Source organism: Phalangium opilio, unplaced genomic scaffold (genome assembly GCF_054372755.1).
Source record: "Phalangium opilio isolate 3A_F unplaced genomic scaffold, DU_Popi_V2 ptg000054l_1, whole genome shotgun sequence".
Taxonomy (NCBI): domain Eukaryota; kingdom Metazoa; phylum Arthropoda; class Arachnida; order Opiliones; family Phalangiidae; genus Phalangium; species Phalangium opilio.
Window position 1 is genome coordinate 2,846,787 of NW_028324173.1, and position 20,096 is coordinate 2,866,882.

At 38.3% G+C, this 20,096-nt stretch overlaps 1 non-coding gene and 28 pseudogenes across 1 annotated transcript; all 29 read left to right on the forward strand.

The window, feature by feature from the left end:
* Positions 1–9,872: 9,872 nt before the first annotated feature.
* Positions 9,873–9,991, forward strand: LOC149670400 (5S ribosomal RNA; annotated as a pseudogene).
* A 136-nt stretch (positions 9,992–10,127) lies between these two features.
* LOC149670401 (5S ribosomal RNA) lies at positions 10,128–10,246 on the forward strand (annotated as a pseudogene).
* Positions 10,247–10,369: 123 nt separating this feature from the next.
* Positions 10,370–10,488, forward strand: LOC149670402 (5S ribosomal RNA; annotated as a pseudogene).
* Positions 10,489–10,848: 360 nt separating this feature from the next.
* LOC149670403 (5S ribosomal RNA) lies at positions 10,849–10,967 on the forward strand (annotated as a pseudogene).
* A 137-nt stretch (positions 10,968–11,104) lies between these two features.
* Positions 11,105–11,223, forward strand: LOC149670404 (5S ribosomal RNA; annotated as a pseudogene).
* Positions 11,224–11,360: 137 nt separating this feature from the next.
* On the forward strand, positions 11,361–11,479 carry LOC149670405 (5S ribosomal RNA; annotated as a pseudogene).
* Positions 11,480–11,839: 360 nt separating this feature from the next.
* Positions 11,840–11,958, forward strand: LOC149670406 (5S ribosomal RNA; annotated as a pseudogene).
* A 359-nt stretch (positions 11,959–12,317) lies between these two features.
* Positions 12,318–12,436, forward strand: LOC149670407 (5S ribosomal RNA; annotated as a pseudogene).
* Positions 12,437–12,797: 361 nt separating this feature from the next.
* Positions 12,798–12,916, forward strand: LOC149670408 (5S ribosomal RNA; annotated as a pseudogene).
* Positions 12,917–13,053: 137 nt separating this feature from the next.
* LOC149670409 (5S ribosomal RNA) lies at positions 13,054–13,172 on the forward strand (annotated as a pseudogene).
* Positions 13,173–13,531: 359 nt separating this feature from the next.
* On the forward strand, positions 13,532–13,650 carry LOC149670410 (5S ribosomal RNA; annotated as a pseudogene).
* Positions 13,651–13,787: 137 nt separating this feature from the next.
* Positions 13,788–13,906, forward strand: LOC149670411 (5S ribosomal RNA; annotated as a pseudogene).
* A 600-nt stretch (positions 13,907–14,506) lies between these two features.
* On the forward strand, positions 14,507–14,625 carry LOC149670412 (5S ribosomal RNA; annotated as a pseudogene).
* A 137-nt stretch (positions 14,626–14,762) lies between these two features.
* On the forward strand, positions 14,763–14,881 carry LOC149670413 (5S ribosomal RNA; annotated as a pseudogene).
* A 123-nt stretch (positions 14,882–15,004) lies between these two features.
* On the forward strand, positions 15,005–15,123 carry LOC149670414 (5S ribosomal RNA; annotated as a pseudogene).
* Positions 15,124–15,260: 137 nt separating this feature from the next.
* LOC149670415 (5S ribosomal RNA) lies at positions 15,261–15,379 on the forward strand (annotated as a pseudogene).
* Positions 15,380–15,502: 123 nt separating this feature from the next.
* LOC149670416 (5S ribosomal RNA) lies at positions 15,503–15,621 on the forward strand (annotated as a pseudogene).
* A 600-nt stretch (positions 15,622–16,221) lies between these two features.
* Positions 16,222–16,340, forward strand: LOC149670417 (5S ribosomal RNA; annotated as a pseudogene).
* A 137-nt stretch (positions 16,341–16,477) lies between these two features.
* LOC149670418 (5S ribosomal RNA) lies at positions 16,478–16,596 on the forward strand (annotated as a pseudogene).
* A 123-nt stretch (positions 16,597–16,719) lies between these two features.
* Positions 16,720–16,838, forward strand: LOC149670419 (5S ribosomal RNA; annotated as a pseudogene).
* Positions 16,839–17,199: 361 nt separating this feature from the next.
* On the forward strand, positions 17,200–17,318 carry LOC149670420 (5S ribosomal RNA; annotated as a pseudogene).
* Positions 17,319–17,455: 137 nt separating this feature from the next.
* Positions 17,456–17,574, forward strand: LOC149670421 (5S ribosomal RNA; annotated as a pseudogene).
* A 344-nt stretch (positions 17,575–17,918) lies between these two features.
* On the forward strand, positions 17,919–18,037 carry LOC149670422 (5S ribosomal RNA). The gene has a single exon (XR_016367497.1). It is a non-coding gene; the product is annotated as a 5S ribosomal RNA (ribosomal RNA).
* Positions 18,038–18,160: 123 nt separating this feature from the next.
* LOC149670423 (5S ribosomal RNA) lies at positions 18,161–18,279 on the forward strand (annotated as a pseudogene).
* Positions 18,280–18,416: 137 nt separating this feature from the next.
* Positions 18,417–18,535, forward strand: LOC149670424 (5S ribosomal RNA; annotated as a pseudogene).
* Positions 18,536–18,658: 123 nt separating this feature from the next.
* LOC149670425 (5S ribosomal RNA) lies at positions 18,659–18,777 on the forward strand (annotated as a pseudogene).
* A 600-nt stretch (positions 18,778–19,377) lies between these two features.
* Positions 19,378–19,496, forward strand: LOC149670426 (5S ribosomal RNA; annotated as a pseudogene).
* Positions 19,497–19,633: 137 nt separating this feature from the next.
* LOC149670427 (5S ribosomal RNA) lies at positions 19,634–19,752 on the forward strand (annotated as a pseudogene).
* A 123-nt stretch (positions 19,753–19,875) lies between these two features.
* On the forward strand, positions 19,876–19,994 carry LOC149670428 (5S ribosomal RNA; annotated as a pseudogene).
* The last annotated feature ends 102 nt before the right edge of the window (positions 19,995–20,096 follow it).

Sequence of the window (20,096 nt, forward strand, 5' to 3'; positions counted from 1 at the left end):
CCGAGAGTGAGGCGGATGCGATAACCGCTACATTAAAATGCATTAGACTATACTTTGCAGGCTCGTAACTCTGTTTCTACTGGAGATACGGGGATGTCCTTTGAGTATGTTATAGTCCAATTTGTCCCTTATCTAACCATACTAAAAACATTGAGCTACGACAAACAGTAGTCAAGTAATTAAGCTAATCGTAAACAAACAAACCCCTCCATAGGAAATGCATTAGACTAAATTCTGGAGGCTCGTAACTCAGGTTCTACCAGAGATACGGGGATGTAAATAATGTGACCTTGACACAAATGTTCGGATAATTATAAAAGAAACTTCGCGGTTTCGAACCTGTGGCCTTTCGGGAGAGAGGCGGATGCGATAACCGCTACACTAAAGATATGTTGTTATTTTTAATCGAAAGAACAGGGTCAAGTAATTAAGCAATACGTAAACAAACAAACCCCTCCATAGAAAATGCATTAGACTATACTTTGCAGGCTCGTAACTCTGTTTCTACTGTAGATACGGCGATGTCCTTTGAGTATGTTATAGTCCAATTTGTCCCCCATCTAACCATACTAAAAATAATGAGCTACGACAAACAGGGGCCGAGTAATTAAGCTAAACGTAAACAAACAACCCGTCCATAGGAAATGCACTAGACTATATTTTGCAGGCCCATAACTCTGTGTCTACTAGAGATACGGGGATGTCCTTAGGATATGTTATAGTCCAAATTGTCCCCCATCAAACCATATTAAAAACATTGAGCTACGACAAACAAGGGCCGAGATATTAAGCAAAATGTTCGTCAATTTTGGTATCGTCTCACTTATTTTTATTATGTTACTTATGATTTTTGCACTAAACTTTGGAGGCTCATAACTCTTGTTCTACAAGAGATACTGGGATCTCCTTTGGATATGTTATAGTACTCTTTGCTCCCCATACAAGGATACTTTAAACTTGAGGCTACCTCAATATCGTCGTCAACTTATTTTTTGTCTCACTTATTGTTAGAAGGTTACTTTTGATTTTTGAAAATAAACTTTGCAGGCTCGTAACTCTGGTTCTACCAGAGGTACGGGGATGTAAATAATGTGACCTTGACACAAATGTTCGGATAATTATAAAGGTCTTTGCATGTTCCAAGCAAAAAAAAAACTTCGCGGTTTCGAACCTGTGGCCTTCCGGGAGTGAGGCGGATGCGATAACCGCTACACTAAAGATATGTTATTATTTTTAATCGAAAGAACAGGGTCAAGTAATTAAGCAATACGTGAACAAACAAACCCCTCCATAGAAAATACATTAGACTATACTTTGCAGGCTCGTAACTCTGTTTCTACTGTAGATACGGGGATGTCCTTTGAGTATGTTATAGTCCAATTTGTCCCCCATCTAACCATACTAAAAACATTGAGCTACGACAAACAGTAGTCGAGTAATTAAGCTAATCGTAAACAAACAAACCCCTCCATAGGAAATCCATTAGACTAAATTCTGGAGGCTCTTAACTCTGGTACTAGCAGAGATACGGGGATGTAAATAATGTGACCTTGACACAAATGTTCGGATAATTATAAAAAAAAACTTCGCGGTTTCGAACCTGTGGCCTTCCGGGAGTGAGGCGGATGCGATAACCGCTACACTAAAGATATGTTATTATTTTTAATCTATGAACAGGGTCAAGTAATTAAGCAAACCCCTCCATAGAAAATGCATTAGACTATACTTTGCAGGCTCGTAACTCTGTTTCTACTGTAGATACGGCGATGTCCTTTGAGTATGTTATAGTCCAATTTGTCCCCCATCTAACCATACTAAAAATAATGAGCTACGACAAACAGGGGCCGAGTAATTAAGCTAAACGTAAACAAACAACCCGTCCATAGGAAATGCATTAGACTATATTTCGCAGGCCCATAACTCTGTGTCTACTAGAGATACGGGGATGTCCTTAGGATATGTTATAGTCCAAATTGTCCCCCATCTAACCATACTAAAAACATTGAGCTACGACAAACAAGGGCCGAGATATTAAGCAAAATGTTCGTCAACTTTGGTATCGTCTCACTTATTTTTATTATGTTACTTATGATTTTTGCACTAAACTTTGGAGGCTCATAACTCTTGTTCTACAAGAGATACTGGGATCTCCTTTGGATATGTTATAGTACTCTTTGCTCCCCATACAAGGATACTTTAAACTTGAGGCTACCTCAATATCGTCGTCAACTTATTTTTTGTCTCACTTATTGTTAGAAGGTTACTTTTGATTTTTGAAAATAAACTTTGCAGGCTCGTAACTCTGTTTCTACTGGAGATACGGGGATGTCCTTTGAGTATGTTATAGACCAATTTGTCCCCCATCTACCCATACTAAGAATTAGGGCTACGACAAACAGTAGTCGAGTAATTAAGCTAATCGTAAACAAACAAACCCCTCCATAGGAAATACATTAGACTAAATTCTGGAGGCTCGTAACTCTGGTTCTACCAGAGATACGGGGATGTAAATAATGTGACCTTGACACAAATGTTCGGATAATTATAAAGGTCTTTGCATGTTCCAAGCAAAAAAAAACTTAGCGGTTTCGAACCTGTGGCCTTCCGAGAGTGAGGCGGATGCGATAACCGCTACATTAAAATGCATTAGACTATACTTTGCAGGCTCGTAACTCTGTTTCTACTGGAGATACGGGGATGTCCTTTGAGTATGTTATAGTCCAATTTGTCCCTTATCTAACCATACTAAAAACATTGAGCTACGACAAACAGTAGTCAAGTAATTAAGCTAATCGTAAACAAACAAACCCCTCCATAGGAAATGCATTAGACTAAATTCTGGAGGCTCGTAACTCAGGTTCTACCAGAGATACGGGGATGTAAATAATGTGACCTTGACACAAATGTTCGGATAATTATAAAAGAAACTTCGCGGTTTCGAACCTGTGGCCTTTCGGGAGAGAGGCGGATGCGATAACCGCTACACTAAAGATATGTTGTTATTTTTAATCGAAAGAACAGGGTCAAGTAATTAAGCAATACTTGAACAAAAAAACCCCTCCTTAGAAAATGCATTAGACTATACTTTGCAGGCTCGTAACTCTGTTTCTACTGGAGATACGGGGATGTCCTTTGAGTATGTTATAGTCCAATTTGTCCCCCATCTAACCATACTAAAAACATTGAGCTACGACAAACAGGGGCCGAGTAATTAAGCTAAACGTAAACAAACAACCCGTCCAAAGGAAATGCATTAGACTATGCTTTGCAGGCCCATAACTCTGTGTCTACTAGAGATACGGGGATGTCCTTAGGATATGTTATAGTCCAAATTGTCCTTCATCTAACCATACTAAAAACTTTGGGCTACGACAAACAAGGGCCGAGATACTAAGCAAAATGTTCGTCAATTTTGGTATCGTCTCACTTATTTTTATTATGTTACTTATGATTTTTGCACTAAACTTTGGAGGCTCATAACTCTTGTTCTACAAGAGATACTGGGATCTCCTTTGGATATGTTATAGTACTCTTTGCTCCCCATACAAGGATACTTTAAACTTGAGGCTACCTCAATATCGTCGTCAACTTATTTTTTGTCTCACTTATTGTTAGAAGGTTACTTTTGATTTTTGAAAATAAACTTTGCAGGCTCGTAACTCTGGTTCTACCAGAGGTACGGGGATGTAAATAATGTGACCTTGACACAAATGTTCGGATAATTATAAAGGTCTTTGCATGTTCCAAGCAAAAAAAAAACTTCGCGGTTTCGAACCTGTGGCCTTCCGGGAGTGAGGCGGATGCGATAACCGCTACACTAAAGATATGTTATTATTTTTAATCGAAAGAACAGGGTCAAGTAATTAAGCAATACGTGAACAAACAAACCCCTGCATAGAAAATGCATTAGACTATACTTTGCAGGCTCGTAACTCTGTTTCTACTGGAGATACGGGGATGTCCTTTGAGTATGTTATAGTCCAATTTGTCCCCCATCTAAACATACTAAAAACATTGAGCTACGAAAAACAGGGGCCGAGTAATTAAGCTAAACGTAAACAAACAACCCGTCCATAGGAAATGCATTAGACTATATTTTGCAGGCCCATAACTCTGTGTCTACTAGAGATACGGGGATGTCCTTAGGATATGTTATAGTCCAAATTGTCCCCCATCTAACCATACTAAAAACATTGAGCTACGACAAACAGTAGTCGAGTAATTAAGCTAATCGTAAGCAAACAAACCCCTCCATAGGAAATCCATTAGACTAAATTCTGGAGGCTCGTAACTCTGGTTCTACCAGAGATACGGGGATGTAAATAATGTGACCTTGACACAAATGTTCGGATAATTATAAAAAAAAACTTCGCGGTTTCGAACCTGTGGCCTTCCGGGAGTGAGGCGGATGCGATAACCGCTACACCAAAGATATGTTATTATTTTTAATCGAAAGAACAGGATCAAGTAATTAAGCAATACGTGAACAAACAAACCCCTCCATAGAAAATGCATTAGACTATACTTTGCAGGCTCGTAACTCTGTTTCTACTGTAGATACGGGGATGTCCTTTGAGTATGTTATAGTCCAATTTGTCCCCCATATAACCATACTAAAAACATTGAGCTACGACAAACAGTAGTCGAGTAATTAAGCTAATCGTAAACAAAAAACCCCTCCATAGGAAATCCATTAGACTAAATTCTGGAGGCTCGTAACTGTGGTTCTACCAGAGATACGGGGATGTAAATAATGTGACCTTGACACAAATGTTCGGATAATTATAAAAAAAACTTCGCGGTTTCGAACATGTGGCCTTCCGGGATTAAGGCGGATGCGATAACCGCTACACTAAAGATATGTTATTATTTTTAATCTATGAACAGGGTCAAGTAATTAAGCAATACGTAAACAAACAAACCCCTCCATAGAAAATGCATTAGACTATACTTTGCAGGCTCGTAACTCTGTTTCTACTGTAGATACGGCGATGTCCTTTGAGTATGTTATAGTCCAATTTGTCCCCCATCTAACCATACTAAAAATAATGAGCTACGACAAACAGGGGCCGAGTAATTAAGCTAAACGTAAACAAACAACCCGTCCATAGGAAATGCATTAGACTATATTTTGCAGGCCCATAACTCTGTGTCTACTAGAGATACGGGGATGTCCTTAGGATATGTTATAGTCCAAATTGTCCCCCATCAAACCATATTAAAAACATTGAGCTACGACAAACAAGGGCCGAGATATTAAGCAAAATGTTCGTCAATTTTGGTATCGTCTCACTTATTTTTATTATGTTACTTATGATTTTTGCACTAAACTTTGGAGGCTCATAACTCTTGTTCTACAAGAGATACTGGGATCTCCTTTGGATATGTTATAGTACTCTTTGCTCCCCATACAAGGATACTTTAAACTTGAGGCTACCTCAATATCGTCGTCAACTTATTTTTTGTCTCACTTATTGTTAGAAGGTTACTTTTGATTTTTGAAAATAAACTTTGCAGGCTCGTAACTCTGTTTCTACTGGAGATACGGGGATGTCCTTTGAGTATGTTATAGACCAATTTGTCCCCCATCTACCCATACTAAGAATTAGGGCTACGACAAACAGTAGTCGAGTAATTAAGCTAATCGTAAACAAACAAACCCCTCCATAGGAAATACATTAGACTAAATTCTGGAGGCTCGTAACTCTGGTTCTACCAGAGATACGGGGATGTAAATAATGTGACCTTGACACAAATGTTCGGATAATTATAAAGGTCTTTGCATGTTCCAAGCAAAAAAAAACTTAGCGGTTTCGAACCTGTGGCCTTCCGAGAGTGAGGCGGATGCGATAACCGCTACATTAAAATGCATTAGACTATACTTTGCAGGCTCGTAACTCTGTTTCTACTGGAGATACGGGGATGTCCTTTGAGTATGTTATAGTCCAATTTGTCCCTTATCTAACCATTCTAAAAACATTGAGCTACGACAAACAGTAGTCAAGTAATTAAGCTAATCGTAAACAAACAAACCCCTCCATAGGAAATGCATTAGACTAAATTCTGGAGGCTCGTAACTCTGGTTCTACCAGAGATACGGGGATGTAAATAATGTGACCTTGACACAAATGTTCGGATAATTATAAAAAAAAAACTTCGCGGTTTCGAACCTGTGGCCTTCCGGGAGTGAGGCGGATGCGATAACCTCTACACTAAAGATATGTTATTAATTTTAATCGAAAGAACAGGGTCTAGTAATTAAGCAATACGTGAAAAAACAAACCCCTCCATAGAAAATGCATTAGACTATACTTTGCAGGCTCGTAACTCTGTTTCTACTGTAGATACGGGGATGTCCTTTGAGTATGTTATAGTCCAATTTGTCCCCCATCTAACCATACTAAAAACATTGAGCTACGACAAACAGTAGTCGAGTAATTAAGCTAATCGTAAACAAACAAACCCCTCCATAGGAAATCCATTAGACTAAATTCTGGAGGCTCGTAACTCTGGTTCTACCAGAGATAAGGGGATGTAAATAATGTGACCTTGACACAAATGTTCGGATAATTATAAAAAAAAACTTCGCGGTTTCGAACCTGTGGCCTTCCGGGATTGAGGCGGATGCGATAACCGCTACACTAAAGATATGTTATTATTTTTAATCTATGAACAGGGTCAAGTAATTAAGCAATACGTGAACAAACAAACCCCTCCATAGAAAATGCATTAGACTATACTTTGCAGGCTCGTAACTCTGTTTCTACTGTAGATACGGCGATGTCCTTTGAGTATGTTATAGTCCAATTTGTCCCCCATCTAACCATACTAAAAACATTGAGCTACGACAAACAGGGGCCGAGTAATTAAGCTAAACGTAAACAAACAACCCGTCCATAGGAAATGCATTAGACTATATTTTGCAGGTCCATAACTCTGTGTCTACTAGAGATACGGGGATGTCCTTAGGATATGTTATAGTTCAAATTGTCCCCCATCTAACCATACTAAAAACATTGAGCTACGACAAACAAGGGCCGAGATATTAAGCAAAATGTTCGTCAACTTTGGTATCGTCTCACTTATTTTTATTATGTTACTTATGATTTTTGCACTAAACTTTGGAGGCTCATAACTCTTGTTCTACAAGAGATACTGGGATCTCCTTTGGATATGTTATAGTACTCTTTGCTCCCCATACAAGGATACTTTAAACTTGAGGCTACCTCAATATCGTCGTCAACTTATTTTTTGTCTCACTTATTGTTAGAAGGTTACTTTTGATTTTTGAAAATAAACTTTGCAGGCTCGTAACTCTGGTTCTACCAGAGATACGGGGATGTAAATAATGTGACCTTGACACAAATGTTCGGATAATTATAAAGGTCTTTGCATGTTCCAAGCAAAAAAAAAACTTCGCGGTTTCGAACCTGTGGCCTTCCGAGAGTGAGGCGGATGCGATAACCGCTACACTAAAGATATTTTATTATTTTTAATCGAAAGAACAGGGTCAAGTAATTAAGCAATACGTGAACAAACAAACCCCTCCATAGAAAATGCATTAGACTATACTTTGCAGGCTCGTAACTCTGTTTCTACTGGAGATACGGGGATGTCCTTTGAGTATGTTATAGTCCAATTTGTCCCCCATCTAACCATACTAAAAACATTGAGCTACGATAAACAGTAGTCGAGTAATTAAGCTAATCGTAAACAAAGAAACCCCTCCATAGGAAATACATTAGACTAAATTCTAGAGGCTCGTAACTCTGGTTCTACCAGAGATACGGAGATGTAAATAATGTGACCTTGACACAAATGTTCGGATAATTATAAAAAAAACTTCGCGGTTTCGAACCTGTGGCCTTCCAGGAGTGATGCGGATGCGATAACAGCTACACTAAAGATATGTTATTATTTTTAATCGAAAGAACAGGGTCAAGTAATTAAGCAATACGTGAACAAACAAACCCCTCCATAGAAAATGCATTAGACTATATTTTGCAGGCCCATAACTCTGTGTCTACTAGAGATACGGGAATGTCCTTAGGATATGTTATAGTCCAATTTGTCTCCCATCTAACCAAAGGAGATCCCAGTATCTCTTGTAGAACTACAGTTATGAGCCTCCAAAGTTTAGTGCAAAAATCACAAGTAACATAATAAAAATAAGTGAGACGATACCAAAGTTGACGAACATTTTGCTTAATATCTCGGCCCTTGTTTGTCGTAGCTCAATGTTTTTAGTAAGTTAGATGGACGACATATTGGACTATAACATACTCAAAGGACATCCCCGTATCTCCAGTAGAAACAGAGTTACGAGCCTGCAAAATATAGTCTAACTCATTTCCTATGGAGGGGTTTGTTTCGTTACGTTTTGCTTAAGTACTCGGTCCCTGTTCGTCGTAGCCCAAAGTTTTTAGTATGGTTAGATGGGGACAATTTGGACTATAACATATCCTAAGGACATCCTCGTATCTCCAGTAGAAATAGAGTTACGATCCTGCAAAGTATAGTCTAATCCATTTACTATGGAAGGGGTTTGTTTCGTTAGGTTTGCTTAAGTACTCGGCCCCTGTTTGTCGTAACCCAAAGTTTTTAGTATGGTTAGATGGGGGACAAATTGGACTATAACACACTCAAAGGACATCCCCGTATCTCCAGTTGAAACAGAGTTACGAGCCTGCAAAGTATAGTCTAATGCATTTTCTATGGAGGGGTTTGTTTGTTCACGTATTGCTTAATTACTTGACCCTGTTCTTTCGATGAAAAATAATAACATATCTTTAGTGTAGCGGTTATCGCATCCGCCTCACCCCCGGAAGGCCACAGGTTCGAAACCGCGAAGTTTTTTTTTTTTGCTTGGAACATGCAAAGATCTTTATAATTATCCGAACATTTGTGTTAAGGTGACATTATTTACATCCCCGTATCTCTGGTAGAACCAGAGTTACGACCCTCCAGAATTTAGTCTAATGTATTTCCTATGGAGGGGTTTGTTTGTTTACGATTAACTTAATTACTCGACTACTGTTTGTCGTAGCCCTAATTCTTAGTGTGGCTAGATGGAGGACAAATTGGTCTATAACATACTCAAAGGACATCCCCGTATCTCTGGTAGAACCAGAGTTACGACCCTCCAGAATTTAGTCTAATGTATTTCCTATGGAGGGGTTTGTTTGTTTACGTTTAGCTTAATTACTCGGCCCCTGTTTGTCGTAGCTCAATGTTTTTAGTATGGTTAGATGGGGGACAAATAGGACTTGGGAATACTGCGTGCCGTTGGTTTTTCACTTTTGTTTTTTCTTTTAAATTCCACCCGATATGAAAAATGCAAACATATCTTCTTTTTGTTATTGTTTTATAAAGATGAAAGTTAATTAAATTCAAATTATTAACTAGCGCTCTCGGCAACGGCCATATCACGCTGAATACACCGGTTCTCGTCCGATAACCGAAGTTTAGCAGCGTCAAGCGCAGTCAGTACTTGGGAACACTGCATGCCGATGGCTTTTTCACTTTTGTTTCCTCTTAAATTCCACCAGATATGAAAAAACAAACATATCTTCTTATTGTTATTTTTTATAAAGATGAAGGTTAATTAAGTTCAAATTATTAACTAGCACTCTCGGCAACGGCCATATCACGCTGAGAACACCGGTTCTCGTCCGATCGCCGACGTTAGCAGCGTCGAGCGCAGTCAATACTTGGGAATACTGCGTGCCGTTGGCTTTTTCACTTTTGTTTCCTCTTTTAAATTCCACCCGATATGAAAAAAGCAAACATATTTTCATTTTGTTATTGTTTTATAAAGATGAAGGTTAATTTGTCTCACTTAATTTAAATTAAAATTATTAACTAGCACTCTCGGCAACGGCCATATCACGCTGAATACACCGGTTCTCGTCCGATAACTGAAGTTAAGCAGCGTCGAGCGCAGTCACTACTTGGGAGGGAGACCACTTAGGAACACTGCGTGCCGTTGGCTTTTTCACTTTTTTTCCTCTTTTAAATTTTAATAGATATGAAAAAAGCAAACATGTTTTCATTTTGTTATTGTTTTAAAATGATGAAGGTTAATTTGTCTCACTTAATTTAAATTCGAATTATTAACTAGCACTCTCGGCAACGACCATATCACGCTGAATACAGCGGTTCTCGTCCGATCACCGAAGTTAAGCAGCGTCGAGCGCAGTCAGTACTTGGGATGGAGACCACTTAGGAACACTGCGTGCCGTTGGCTTTTTCACTTTTTTTTCCTCTTTTAAATTTTAATAGATATGAAAAAAGCAAACATGTCTTCTTTTTTGTTATTGTTTTATAAAGATGAAAGTTAATTAAATTCAAATTATTAACTAGCACTCTCGGTAACGGCCATATCACGCTGAATATACCGGTTCTCGTCCGATAACCGAAGTTAAGCAGCGTCGAGCGCAATCAGTACTTGGGAGGGAGACCACTTAGGAACACTTCGTGCCGTTGGCTTTTTCACTTTTGTTTCCTCTTTTAAATTCCACCCGATATGAAAAAAGCAAACATATCTTCTTTTTGTTATTGTTTTATAAAGATGAAGGTAAATTTGTCTCACTTAATTTAAATTCGAATTTTTAACTAGCACTCTCGGCAACGGCCATATCACGCTGAGAACACCGGTTCTCGTCCGATCGCCGACGTTAGCAGCGTCGAGCGCAGTCAGTACTTGGGAATACTGCGTGCCGTTGGTTTTTCACTTTTGTTTCCTCTTTTAAATTCCACCCGATTTGAAAAAAGCACACATATCTTCTTTTTGTTATTGTTTTATAAAGATGAAAGTTAATTAAATTAAAATTATTAACTAGCACTCTCGGCAACGGCCATATCACGCTAAATACACCGGTTCTCGTCCGATAATTGAAGTTAAGCAGCGTCGAGCGCAGTCACTACTTGGGAGGGAGACCACTTAGGAACACTTCGTGCCGTTGGCTTTTTCACTTTTTTTTCCTCTTTTAAATTTTAATAGATATGAAAAAAGCAAACATGTTTTCATTTTGTTATTGTTTTAAAATGATGAAGGTTAATTTGTCTCACTTAATTTAAATTCGAATTATTAACTAGCACTCTCGGCAACGACCATATCACGCTGAATACAACGGTTCTCGTCCGATCACCGAAGTTAAGCAGCGTCGAGCGCAGTCAGTCTTTGGGATGGAGACAACTTAGGAACACTGCGTGCCGTTGGCCTTTTCACTTTTTTTCCTCTTTTAAATTTTAAAAGATATGAAAAAAGCAAACATATCTTCTTTTTTGTTATTGTTTTAAAATGATGAAGGTTAATTTGTCTCACTTAATTTAAATTCGAATTATTAACTAGCGCTCTCGGCAACGACCATATCACGCTGAATACACCGGTTCTCGTCCGATAACCGAAGTTAAGCAGCGTCGAGCGCAGTCAGTACTTGGGAGGGAGACCAGTTTGGAACACTGCGTGCCGTTGATTTTTTCACTTTTTTTTCCTCTTATAAATTTTAATAGATATGAAAAAAGCAAACATGTTTTTTTTTGTTATTGTTTTAAAATGATGAAGGTTAATTTGTCTCACTTAATTTAAATTCGAATTATTAACAAGCACTCTCGGCAACGGCCATATCACGCTGAAAACACCGGTTTTCGTCCGATCACCGAAGTTAAGCAGCGTCGAGCGCATACAGTACTTGGGAATACTGCGTTCCGTTGGTTTTTCACTTTTGTTTCCTCTTTTAAATTCCACCCGATATGAAAGAAGCAAACATATCTTCTTTTTGTTATTGTTTTATAAAGATGAAAGTTAATTAAATTCAAATTATTAACTAGCACTCTCGGCAACGGCCATATCACGCTGAATACACCGGTTCTCGTCCGATAACCGAAGTTTAGCAGCGTCGAGCGCAGTCAGTACTTGGGAGGGAGGCTACTTAGGAACACTGCGTGCCGTTGGGTTTTTCACTTTTTTTCCTCTTTTAAATTTTAATAGATATGAAAAAAGCAAACATGTTTTTTTTGTTATTGTTTTAAAATTATGAAGGTTAATTTGTCTCACTTAATTTAAATTCGAATTATTAACTAGCACTCTCGGCAACGACCATATCACGCTGAAAACACCGGTTCTCGTCCGATCACCGAAGTTAAGCAGCGTCGAGCGCATAGTGTACTTGGGAATACTGCGTGCCGTTGGCTTTTTCACTTTTGTTTCCTCTTTCAAATTCCACCAGATATGAAAAAAGCAAACATATCTTCTTTCTGTTATTGTTTTATAAAGATGAAAGTTAATTTAATTCAAATTATTAACTAGCACTATCGGCAACGGCCATAACACGCTGAATTCACCGGTTCTCGTACGATAACCGAAGTTAAGCAGCGTCGTGCGCAGTTAGTATTTAGGAGGGCGACCACTTAGGAACACTGCGTGCCGTTAGCTTTTTCACTTTTTTTTCCTCTTTTAAATTCCAATAGATATGAAAAAAGCAAACTCATTTTCTTTTTCTTATTGTTTTAAAAAGATGAAGGTTAATTTGTCTCACTTAATTTAAATTCGAATTATTATCTAGCACTCTCGGCAACGGCCATATCACGCTGAGAACACCGCTTCTCGTCCGATCGCCGACGTTAGCAGCGTCGAGCGCAGTCAGTACTTGGGAATACTGCGTGCCGTTGGCTTTTTCACTTTTGTTTCCTCTTTTAAATTCCACCCGATTTGAAAAAAGCAAACATATCTTCTTTTTGTTATTGTTTTATAAAGATGAAAGTTAATTAAATTAAAATTATTAACTAGCACTCTCGGCAACGGCCATATCACGCTTAATACACCGGTTCTCGTCCGATAACTGAAGTTAAGCAGCGTCGAGCGCAGTCACTACTTGGGAGGGAGACCACTTAGGAACACTGCGTGCCGTTGGCTTTTTCACTTTTTTTTCCTCTTTTAAATTTTAATAGATATGAAAAAAGCAAACATGTTTTCATTTTGTTATTGTTTTAAAATGATGAAGGTTAATTTGTCTCACTTAATTTAAATTCGAATTATTAACTAGCACTCTCGGCAACGACCATATCACGCTGAATACACCGGTTCTCGTCCGATAACCGAAGTTAAGCAGCGTCGAGCGCAGTCAGTACTTGGGAGGGAGACAACTTCGGAACACTGCGTGCCGTTGATTTTTTCACTTTTTTTTCCTCTTATAAATTTTAATAGATATGAAAAAAGCAAACATGTTTTTTTTGTTATTGTTTTAAAATGATGAAGGTTAATTTGTCTCACTTAATTTAAATTCGAATTATTAACAAGCACTCTCGGCAACGGCCATATCACGCTGAAAACACCGGTTTTCGTCCGATCACCGAAGTTAAGCAGCGTCGAGCGCATACAGTACTTGGGAATACTGCGTTCCGTTGGTTTTTCACTTTTGTTTCCTCTTGTAAATTCCACCCGATTTGAAAAAAGCAAACATATTTTCTTTTTGTTATTGTTTTATAAAGATGAAAGTTAATTAAATTAAAATTATTAACTAGCACTCTCGGCAACGGCCATATCACGCTTAATACACCGGTTCTCGTCCGATAACTGAAGTTAAGCAGCGTCGAGCGCAGTCACTACTTGGGAGGGAGACCACTTAGGAACACTGCGTGCCGTTTGCTTTTTCACTTTTTTTTCCTCTTTTGAATTTTAATAGATATGAAAAAAGCAAACATGTTTTCATTTTGTTATTGTTTTAAAATGATGAAGGTTAATTTGTCTCACTTAATTTAAATTCGAATTATTAACTAGCACTCTCGGCAACGACCATATCACGCTGAATACAGCGGTTCTCGTCCGATCACCGAAGTTAAGCAGCGTCGAGCGCAGACAGTACTTGGGAGGGAGACCACTTAGGAACACTGCGTGCCGTTAGCTTTTTCACTTTTTTTTTCCTCTTTTAAATTCCAATAGATATGAAAAAAGCAAACATATTTTCTTTTTGTTATTGTTTTTAAAAGATGAAGGTTAATTTGTCTCACTTAATTTAAATTCGAATTATTATCTAGCACTCTCGGCAACGGCCATATCACGCTGAGAACACCGGTTCTTGTCCGATCGCTGACGTTAGCAGCGTCGAGCGCAGTCAGTACTTGGGAATACTGCGTGCCGTTGGCTTTTTCACTTTTGTTTCCTCTTTTAAATTCCACCCGATATGAAAAAAGCAAACATATCTTCTTTTTGTTATTGTTTTATAAAGATGAAGGTTAATTTGTCTCACTTAATTTAAATTCGAATTTTTAACTAGCACTCTCGGCAACGGCCATATCACGCTGAGAACACCGGTTCTCGTCCGATCGCCGACGTTAGCAGCGTCGAGCGCAGTCAGTACTTGGGAATACTGCGTGCCGTTGGTTTTTCACTTTTGTTTCCTCTTTTAAATTCCACCCGATTTGAAAAAAGCACACATATCTTCTTTTTGTTATTGTTTTATAAAGATGAAAGTTAATTAAATTAAAATTATTAACTAGCACTCTCGGCAACGGCCATATCACGCTTAATACACCGGTTCTCGTCCGATAACTGAAGTTAAGCAGCGTCGAGCGCAGTCACTACTTGGGAGGGAGACCACTTAGGAACACTGCGTGCCGTTGGCTTTTTCACTTTTTTTTCCTCTTTTAAATTTTAATAGATATGAAAAAAGCAAACATGTTTTCATTTTGTTATTGTTTTAAAATGATGAAGGTTAATTTGTCTCACTTAATTTAAATTCGAATTATTAACTAGCACTCTCGGCAACGACCATATCACGCTGAATACAGCGGTTCTCGTCCGATCACCGAAGTTAAGCAGCGTCGAGCGCAGTCAGTCTTTGGGATGGAGACAACTTAGGAACACTGCGTGCCGTTGGCTTTATCACTTTTTTTTCCTCTTTTAAATTTTAATAGATATGAAAAAAGCAAACATATCTTCTTTTTTGTTATTGTTTTATAAAGATGAAAGTTAATTAAATTAAAATTATTAACCAGCACTATCGGCAACGGCCATAACACGCTGAATACACCGGTTCTCGTACGATAACCGAAGTTAAGCAGCGTCGAGCGCAGTCACTACTTGGGAGGGAGACCACTTAGGAACACTGCGTGCCGTTGGCTTTTTCACTTTTTTTTCCTCTTTTAAATTTTAATAGATATGAAAAAAGCAAACATGTTTTCATTTTGTTATTGTTTTAAAATGAAGAAGGTTAATTTGTCTCACTTAATTTAAATTCGAATTATTAACTAGCACTCTCGGCAACGACCATATCACGCTGAATACAGCGGTTCTCGTCCGATCACCGAAGTTAAGCAGCGTCGAGCGCAGTCAATACTTGGGATGGAGACCACTTAGGAACACTGCGTGCCGTTGGCTTTTTCACTTTTTTTTCCTCTTTTAAATTTTAATAGATATGAAAAAAGCAAACATATCTTCTTTTTTGTTATTGTTTTATAAAGATGAAAGTTAATTAAATTCAAATTATTAACTAGCACTCTCGGCAACGGCCATATCACGCTGAATACACCGGTTCTCGTCCGATAACCGAAGTTAAGCAGCGTCGAGCGCAGACAGTTCTTGGGAGGGAGACCACTTAGGAACACTGCGTGCCGTTAGCTTTTTCACTTTTTTTTTCCTCTTTTAAATTCCAATAGATATGAAAAAAGCAAACATATTTTCTTTTTGTTATTGTTTTTAAAAGATGAAGGTTAATTTGTCTCACTTAATTTAAATTCGAATTATTATCTAGCACTCTCGGCAACGGCCATATCACGCTGAGAACACCGGTTCTCGTCCGATCGCTGACGTTAGCAGCGTCGAGCGCAGTCAGTACTTGGGAATACTGCGTGCCGTTGGCTTTTTCACTTTTGTTTCCTCTTTTAAATTCCACCCGATATGAAAAAAGCAAACATATCTTCTTTTTGTTATTGTTTTATAAAGATGAAGGTTAATTTGTCTCACTTAATTTAAATTCGAATTTTTAACTAGCACTCTCGGCAACGGCCATATCACGCTGAGAACACCGGTTCTCGTCCGATCGCCGACGTTAGCAGCGTCGAGCGCAGTCAGTACTTGGGAATACTGCGTGCCGTTGGTTTTTCACTTTTGTTTCCTCTTTTAAATTCCACCCGATTTGAAAAAAGCACACATATCTTCTTTTTGTTATTGTTTTATAAAGATGAAAGTTAATTAAATTAAAATTATTAACTAGCACTCTCGGCAACGGCCATATCACGCTGAATACACCGGTTCTCGTCCGATAACTGAAGTTAAGCAGCGTCGAGCGCAGTCACTACTTGGGAGGGAGACCACTTAGGAACACTGCGTCCCGTTGGCTTTTTCACTTTTTTTTCCTCTTTTAAATTTTAATAGATATGAAAAAAGCAAACATGTTTTCATTTTGTTATTGTTTTAAAATGAAGAAGGTTAATTTGTCTCACTTAATTTAAATTCGAATTATTAACTAGCACTCTCGGCAACGACCATATCACGCTGAATACAGCGGTTCTCGTCCGATCACCGAAGTTAAGCAGCGTCGAGCGCAGTCAATACTTGGGATGGAGACCACTTAGGAACACTGCGTGCCGTTGGCTTTTTCACTTTTTTTTCCTCTTTTAAATTTTAATAGATATGAAAAAAGCAAACATATCTTCTTTTTTGTTATTGTTTTATAAAGATGAAAGTTAATTAAATTCAAATTATTAACTAGCACTCTCGGCAACGGCCATATCACGCTGAATACACCGGTTCTCGTCCGATAACCGAAGTTAAGCAGCGTCGAGCGCAGACAGTTCTTGGGAGGGAGACCACTTAGGAACACTGCGTTCCGTTAGCTTTTTCACTTTTTTTTTCCTCTTTTAAATTCCAATAGATATGAAAAAAGCAAACATATTTTCTTTTTGTTATTGTTTTTAAAAGATGAAGGTTAATTTGTCTCACTTAATTTAAATTCGAATTATTATCTAGCACTCTCGGCAACGGCCATATCACGCTGAGAACACCGGTTCTCGTCCGATCGCTGACGTTAGCAGCGTCGAGCGCAGTCAGTACTTGGGAATACTGCGTGCCGTTGGTTTTTCACTTTTGTTTCCTCTTTTAAATTCCACCCGATTTGAAAAAAGCACACATATCTTCTTTTTGTTATTGTTTTATAAAGATGAAAGTTAATTAAATTAAAATTATTAACTAGCACTCTCGGCAACGGCCATATCACGCTTAATACACCGGTTCTCGTCCGATAACTGAAGTTAAGCAGCGTCGAGCGCAGTCACTACTTGGGAGGGAGACCACTTAGGAACACTGCGTGCCGTTGGCTTTTTCACTTTTTTTTCCTCTTTTAAATTTTAATAGATATGAAAAAAGCAAACATGTTTTCATTTTGTTATTGTTTTAAAATGATGAAGGTTAATTTGTCTCACTCAATTTAAATTCGAATTATTAACTAGCACTCTCGGCAACGACCATATCACGCTGAATACAGCGGTTCTCGTCCGATCACCGAAGTTAAGCAGCGTCGAGCACAGTCAGTCTTTGGGATGGAGACAACTTAGGAACACTGCGTGCCGTTGGCTTTATCACTTTTTTTTCCTCTTTTAAATTTTAATAGATATGAAAAAAGCAAACATATCTTCTTTTTTGTTATTGTTTTATAAAGATGAAAGTTAATTAAATTAAAATTATTAACCAGCACTATCGGCAACGGCCATAACACGCTGAATACACCGGTTCTCGTACGATAACCGAAGTTAAGCAGCGTCGAGCGCAGTCACTACTTGGGAACACTGCATGCTGATGGCTTTTTCACTTTTGTTTCCTCTTAAATTCCACCAGATATGAAGAAACAAACATATCTTCTTATTGTTATTTTTTATAAAGATGAAGGTTAATTAAGTTCAAATTTTTAACTAGCACTCTCGGCAACGGCCATATCACGCTGAATACACCGGTTCTCGTCCGATCACCGAAGTTAAGCAGCGTCGAGCGCAGTCAGTACTAGGGAGGGCGACCACTTAGGAACACTGCGTGCCGTTGGCTTTTTCACTTTTTTTTCCTCTTTTAAATTTTAATAGATATGAAAAAAGCAAACATATCTTCTTTTTTGTTATTGTTTTATAAAGATGAAAGTTAATTAAATTAAAATTATTAACTAGCACTCTCGGCAACGGCCATATCACGCTGAATACACCGGTTCTCGTCCGATAACTGAAGTTAAGCTGCGTCGAGCGCAGTCACTACTTGGGAGGGAGACCACTTAGGAACACTGCGTGCCGTTGGCTTTTTCACTTTTTTTTCCTCTTTTAAATTTTAATAGATATGAAAAAAGCAAACATGTTTTCATTTTGTTATTGTTTTAAAATGAAGAAGGTTAATTTGTCTCACTTAATTTAAATTCGAATTATTAACTAGCACTCTCGGCAACGACCATATCACGCTGAATACAGCGGTTCTCGTCCGATCACCGAAGTTAAGCAGCGTCGAGCGCAGTCAATACTTGGGATGGAGACCACTTAGGAACACTGCGTGCCGTTGGCTTTTTCACTTTTTTTTCCTCTTTTAAATTTTAATAGATATGAAAAAAGCAAACATATCTTCTTTTTTGTTATTGTTTTATAAAGATGAAAGTTAATTAAATTCAAATTATTAACTAGCACTCTCGGCAACGGCCATATCACGCTGAATACACCGGTTCTCGTCCGATAACCGAAGTTAAGCAGCGTCGAGCGCAGACAGTTCTTGGGAGGGAGACCACTTAGGAACACTGCGTGCCGTTAGCTTTTTCACTTTTTTTTTCCTCTTTTAAATTCCAATAGATATGAAAAAAGCAAACATATTTTCTTTTTGTTATTGTTTTTAAAAGATGAAGGTTAATTTGTCTCACTTAATTTAAATTCGAATTATTATCTAGCACTCTCGGCAACGGCCATATCACGCTGAGAACACCGGTTCTCGTCCGATCGCTGACGTTAGCAGCGTCGAGCGCAGTCAGTACTTGGGAATACTGCGTGCCGTTGGCTTTTTCACTTTTGTTTCCTCTTTTAAATTCCACCCGATATGAAAAAAGCAAACATATCTTCTTTTTGTTATTGTTTTATAAAGATGAAGGTTAATTTGTCTCACTTAATTTAAATTCGAATTTTTAACTAGCACTCTCGGCAACGGCCATATCACGCTGAGAACACCGGTTCTCGTCCGATCGCCGACGTTAGCAGCGTCGAGCGCAGTCAGTACTTGGGAATACTGCGTGCCGTTGGTTTTTCACTTTTGTTTCCTCTTTTAAATTCCACCCGATTTGAAAAAAGCACACATATCTTCTTTTTGTTATTGTTTTATAAAGATGAAAGTTAATTAAATTAAAATTATTAACTAGCACTCTCGGCAACGGCCATATCACGCTGAATACACCGGTTCTCGTCCGATAACTGAAGTTAAGCAGCGTCGAGCGCAGTCACTACTTGGGAGGGAGACCACTTAGGAACACTGCGTGCCGTTGGCTTTTTCACTTTTTTTTCCTCTTTTAAATTTTAATAGATATGAAAAAAGCAAACATGTTTTCATTTTGTTATTGTTTTAAAATGAAGAAGGTTAATTTGTCTCACTTAATTTAAATTCGAATTATTAACTAGCACTCTCGGCAACGACCATATCACGCTGAATACAGCGGTTCTCGTCCGATCACCGAAGTTAAGCAGCGTCGAGCGCAGTCAATACTTGGGATGGAGACCACTTAGGAACACTGCGTGCCGTTGGCTTTTTCACTTTTTTTTCCTCTTTTAAATTTTAATAGATATGAAAAAAGCAAACATATCTTCTTTTTTGTTATTGTTTTATAAAGATGAAAGTTAATTAAATTAAAATTATTAACTAGCACTCTCGGCAACGGCCATATCACGCTGAATACACCGGTTCTCGTCCGATAACTGAAGTTAAGCTGCGTCGAGCGCAGTCACTACTTGGGAGGGAGACCACTTAGGAACACTGCGTGCCGTTGGCTTTTTCACTTTTTTTTCCTCTTTTAAATTTTAATAGATATGAAAAAAGCAAACATGTTTTCATTTTGTTATTGTTTTAAAATGAAGAAGGTTAATTTGTCTCA